Genomic DNA, 6,412 nt, shown 5'->3' on the forward strand with positions numbered 1-6,412 from the left:
GAGAGCAGAAGAAATCTTCAGAGAATATGTACCATTTTCCCCTTGAAAATCATCTGAATCACATCAGGTTCCTATCACTCTTGTTATTTTCCATGATGTTCCATGACACACATTGAAAACACAGACAGAAAAAGCCACTTTAACAGTTTCTGTTGGACTTGGGGGTTTGTTGTCTTTTTTTTTTCTTCTTATCCCAGCCATCTGCCAGAATGTATTATCCTCAAGAGCACTGACAGAACAGGTTTCTTTAAAAACATGATTAAAAGAGTCACAAAATGTCAATGAGTAAAGAAAGGAGGGTAGCAAAAGACACAGGCTGTTAATTACCACTTTACATCCAAAGTATTAGATTTAATAGTTAATTAACTTTTCTCCAGATATTCTGATCCACTGATACAATGTAATCTCAATGTAGCCTCACTTCATATTTCCAGGATAATAATTACTGGCTATATGCACACATGTCTCATAAAATATTAATAAAAAAATCCTCTCTCTCATGACTCTAATCATTATTTATCTTGTACATATGGACTTATTTTTATTTTATCAAGGAGACACAGAAAAATATAATTTTTTTTGGCAGCTTCTACATGCAAAAAAAGTGTGGGAAAAAAAATCTTTATTCCCTTACAAGAGTTTCGTAGCATTTTGAAAGAGGGGTTTCAAAACACATTGGAGCAAGATATAGATGTTTCTCACATTGCTTTGACCAAGTGAGGTCAATGTTAAACAGCCCTCCTAGGGTTGACTTTGAATACCTGCATCAAGGTTAGAACAACAATGTCCAAACACCACTCAGTGTGACATCCATGCTGAGATAGTTACTTACTGTAAAAAGGTTTTGAAATATTTCATGTAAAAGTTATGTCTGTCAAGGAAGCCACCTGTATTATGTCTACAGGCAGAGGACATAAATTAGTTTCTCCCTGGGGGAATTTTGCCCCAGCCTAAAGTAAGATGTCTGACAGGCATCTTTAGATATTTAAGATTAGGTGATATGAATCCTACAATTAGTAAAAAACTGTGGAGTAAATAGATGGAGCACCAATGAATTAATTTTACCTCTATGTTCTTTAGCTCAGAAACCACTATCCTCACATATTTTAAAAAAATATAATAAAGCCACAGGTGAGAATTGAGGGATTTAGTGATTCAGCAATGAAATCTCAGATACTTGAAAAAGACTAAGTAGCCTTTTTTTAAATTTTTCTTCTTTTTTTTTTTTTAACCCCTCCAAAACCCAAACAGAGAACAAAGATCTGTGGATAAAATAGTATTAGTATTATTTTAAAGCAAGAAATCATCAGCAAGCTTGCTGGGGATACATTCCATCCCTTCAACAAGTTGAATAAGACTGCAGCCAGTATTAACCCCTGGGGAATGCCATTGACTACAGGCTGGATTCTGCTCCATTGATCATGACCCTCTGAGTTCTGCCATTTAGCCAGTTCTGGATGCACCCCACTGTCCACTCATCTAATCCACATCTCCTGGGTTTTCCTGGGACCATGTAATGGCAGATAGTGTGAAAAGCCTTGCTGAAATAAAAGCAGACAACATCTACTGTTCTCTCCTCTTCAACATGTCATCAAAATCCAGCTACTGGCCCTACACAGGACGACCTCAAGAGTCACACCGGGTGCCTGTGAGTGTTGTTTAAATGCCTCTTGAACTTTGTCAGGCTTGGTGCCATGCCCACTTCACTGGGGAGCCTGTTCCAGTGTCCAACTACTCCATGGGTGAAAAACACTTCTCTGATATCCAAACTAAACCTCCCCTGACTCAGCTCCATGCCTTTCCCTAGGGTGCTATCACTGACCAGGAAAAGAGATTGGTACCTGAGGGCCAAAAGGATGCATAAAGCCACCCTAGGGAATCTGTTTATTTTATGTTTATAAAAGATTGGAGCTATACATCATTCCTGTGCACAGCTGTACACCCTGCACCCAGAGCAAAGAGACCCATGTGGGCCCTGCTGCACGAAGGTTCACTGGAGATTGTTCAGCTCATGCTTACAAAGGATACAGCAGCACTCATAAAACAACAGCTGAATGAGCAGACAATAAAAGCCTAAATGCAAGAGGCAGTTAAATGATAAAGAGATGCTGCAGCACTGAACTTGCTTAGGTAAGAACTTTCTGCCGGTGCCACTCCATTATGATTAATGTGTGCACATGCGAACTTTATGAAAAAGATAATGAATTGATTGTGTTCTTAAATGATGCCATTTTAGACCTGTTTGGATTCCTGCCTTCCCTGGGGAGCAGATGACCACAGTCTGTTAGCTTAAACAAATGAACGTTTAATGGTCATCTTTCTGCCAGCCAAGTGGAAAAGGGGAAACATTTATCAAGAGAAGGTGGGAAAAAACTGATCAAGCTGGCTATTCATCTGGGATTTAGGTGCTGCAAAGAGGCCATTGAGAAAGGAAAACTGCAGCAGTTACCCAGCAAAACTCACTTCAGGCATTTTTCAGGATGTGGAGGTCACAGAATCCACAAATGGAGAGAATTTCACATCCTGGCTGTCTCATAATACAAAAGCCGTGAAAGGTTAGTTTAATTATTTAACGACACAACAAACAAAAACAACAGCAAAAAAAAAAAAAAAAAAAAGAAAAGAAAAACCAAGCACAGGAAGATCTAGCAGATGATATGGTTATTCTGCAATGTTTTCATTTTATACATTAAGTGTTCTGTTCAATGAGACAAGGAAAGCTCACAAAAGCTTTTGGCTTTATAAAGGGTTCTCTTTTCCCTTGTTTTGGTTTTTTTACTTTTTTTAGTGTCTGTTTTGTTTTAATTTTTTTTTTTTTAAATCACACTTAAATTTATCTCCTGTAGTCAATTGCTTTTATTCTTAATGGATGCATTCCTTAAGCAAAGCAGATACTCTAACAATTCAGTGTCTTCCCATGTATTGGCTTTATTTCACTTGTTTTCAGATGTCTGTTTTCAATGAGAAAAAGTGTCTTGGTGATTAGTTTAAGACAAACACCTAACTTAACATGATTAAAGTAATACAAGTCCTTTGTCCAGAGACATGTTTTCATCTTTTCTGTTGATAAATAATCATGTATGTTTTTCTACTATTTACACTGATTAGGCAATGGAAAAAGAAAAACAAAACCACCACAAATAAGCACAATAAAAATGGAAAACAAACCTAAAAGAGTGAAACAGCTCTATGTTATGGATGGATCTAATTGATGTAGAAATTATTATTTATCTTTATGACAGTAATATTTCAGTGCCAACTGGAACAATACAAAGTTAAGTACGTAATTGTGCTACCAAACCAGCCTGGCTACCAACCCAGTAGGAAAGAGCCTTTCAAAAAGAAAGACTTGGTATCCTGGTGGATGAATTGAACAGGTCAGTAGAGTATCCTGGCAGACAAAGCTCACTGCATGTGTCCCTCCACTGGCAGCAGCATGGTCAGAAGACTGAACTGCAGCAGAAAAAAACTTCATTCTGTTGTTTGTTTTTTTTATCCTGTTTTGGTTTGTTTTCCACTATTTTCAAACAATGAAATAAGAGCCCAGAGAAGTTGTGGACCATCAATTCTTTGAAACATTAAAATGTGGCAGGACCAAACCCTAAGCTACTTCATCAAGCCTTGAATGTGGCTTTGAGGTTGATTTTGGAGTAGGTGACTTCCAGAGGTCCCCTCCAGAACAGACTACTCCAGAATCTATGATTCTAAAATAATAATATACAAATAATCACAGTAAGAGTTAATATACAGATGGGGAAAGTCTTGAGAAGAAAGATGTATGAGTGAAACACAGGACACACACTAATACCTACATTTTGACTGTGTTACCTTTCTGAATTCCTATGAAAATAGATAATTTTTTTATATAGGAACTTTTTTGAGTATTTATGTAATGAAAACAAACAAATAATCTAAATGTTCCCAAACCATTAAATCAAACAGTTCCTATTTTAAAAAGCTGAATTCAGCACCATCTCTGTCCAATAATGGTTTCTTTTTCATAAAATCTTTATCTCCTTTAGATATCTGCAGAACCAGTCCTGTTCTCAGCCTTACTCACCTACATCCAGTGGTTCTTCTCCATTTATAGCTTATTCTAAATATAAATTTCCAGTACATTATGTACCATAACATGAAATATTTTCATGCAAATAGTGATTTTCTTTGTGCATGTTTTAAGCATGGTGTAGAAATGTTAGATACCTTTACACAGAGCTCCATCCAATGTAGAACAAGAAGATGGAAGCCCAAAGGGTTGCAGCTGGACAGCACCCTAATTTTAAATTACTTGGGCAATTTCCCTGATCTTTATTCAGAACAGGCAGTCAGGTGTCTAGTTTGATGTCTCATCTAAAAATTACTACATCCCATAGCAGAACACTGTTACAATACAGTGCTGAGATATAGTCTGAAAAATGTTTTAAATATTATTGCATATTAAATTATTTACCAACTTCTGGTAACATATGTTCTTGATTTTCCAAAAATTCTGGGCTAGTCTTTTTGAAATAAGTATAGTCCCTTTGCTAGAAGTTTTCGTGAATGTTGGCTATCCAGCTGAAAGTATTTATTCCTTCATTTGCAGACAATTTCAATCATCAAAGCATGCTCCATTACTTTAGCATCTCCAGAGCTAAGGGTAAGTGATCACTGAAATTTTAATTAAGACTTTCCCTGAAGCTGACTTACAAGTCCCAAATAAAATAGTGTGGATTGCAAATGCAAGTAGTCATGAACTTCAGGCTGAGCTGTTCACTTTAAGCTCCTTATTGTCAGAGATGTTCTGTCAATAAATGTTCTCAAGAAGATCTCTATTTAACCATGGTTGGTTTTGTTGTTTGTTTTTTTTTTCCCTTTCTGTCAGCTTCCTCTTTTCAGACAACCTGGAGGAACAAACCTCTAGTTAGCGACGTAAACCAGATGCTCAGCTCATTCGTTGTGCTAGCTACATTTTCTCTTTGTAAATTATAGGCATGCTAACCTATTTAAAACATAACTCAGGTGGCTGGTGAACCACAGCGCCTGCCAGCTCCTCAAATAAAGAGGATCCACTTACTCATCTGCTCTGTCTCCATCTGCCTGCTAAATTTGGATTGACTGCTTGTGGTCTGAACAGATAGCATAAGGATCTGTTTGAGGAGAAGAATTCTTCTGAAATCATATTTTTTTTTTCTTTTTCCTCTACTTTACCCTCTCCCTTGGATAAACAGGTTTGTTGCCCTGCGTAAATGTGACATGATGTAAGATGAACTGTCACCACACATCAGAAATTAGAAGGAAAATATTTTTTTCAGAAAATGATTCCTTACATGGTTCTTGTTTCTTTCAGCTCTTAGCAGATTGAGTATTGAATTGTTCAACTACAGTCTGTGGATAATTTAATACCCGGAGCATTCCTCCTAGTGTGAATTACAGACACATTAGACTTGTTTGACAAGGCCCTGAACATATTGTTTCAGGCCTTATCTATTTCATGGGAATCTTGTAAAAATTGATTGATGAAATCCCAGAGAAATCTTTTTTAACAAACCTGCTTTTCTTGAAAAAAAAATATAGTAAGAGAAGAGACTAGTTGTTATTTTTTCCGTCCACTTCTTTGTACAGGCACTGGAGGAAGGTCAGGTGATATTTGCAGGCAGAATGGAAGCTTCAGGAAGCATTTATCAGGGAAGCCCTCCTGCTGGGACACAAGCTACAGGAAGGACATCCTTGCTTTCTAAAATCCTTCTCAGAGAGGTGTCTAGTTGTGGCTGGATCCATTCTCATACCCAGACATAGTCAACAATCTATGTTTAAGGAATTATTTAAGTATGATTCAATCTTTGTGCCACTTTGTTGTGTGGGATTAAAGATGGCAATCCAAATATATTTATAGTAACAAAAAATGATTAATTTTATTAGCCATGATAATGGCAATTATTAGAATAGAAGACTTTAATCAGAATTATTTACTGCACAGTATGTATAGTTATAATTACTAGTCCAATGCACTGGTTTTTTAAGCAATATTGAAGTAGCAATATCAAACCTAGGAAAAATAATTAAGTTGATATTGATGTTACTTACAATTAGTAACAACTGTAGACAAACCTCTTTGCTCAGCCTCAAAGAGTAACCTTGAGGGGCATCCTCACTCAAGTGAGGAATCTCCATGTACAATCCTGGAGTGTGTTAGAAGTCTCTGATGTTAAAAAATAGGACAAGGCTTCTGTATTTTATAGTGATTGACTGTCAATCATATGTTTCTAGGCTGGCTGTGTCAGCTCAGCAGCTTTTAGCTCAGCTAAAGATAAGTTATCAATGCAATCACTCATGGCTTCCTTTATCAGAAACTTTGTCTGACACATCCTCACCAGTGCCAGTTTCTGTCAGGAAATATTGTTCCTCACATCCTCAGAAAATTTAAATTTGG

This window comes from Lichenostomus cassidix, chromosome Z, assembly GCF_008360975.1.
Source record: "Lichenostomus cassidix isolate B80296 chromosome Z, HeHo_3.0, whole genome shotgun sequence".
Lineage (NCBI taxonomy): Eukaryota > Metazoa > Chordata > Aves > Passeriformes > Meliphagidae > Lichenostomus > Lichenostomus cassidix.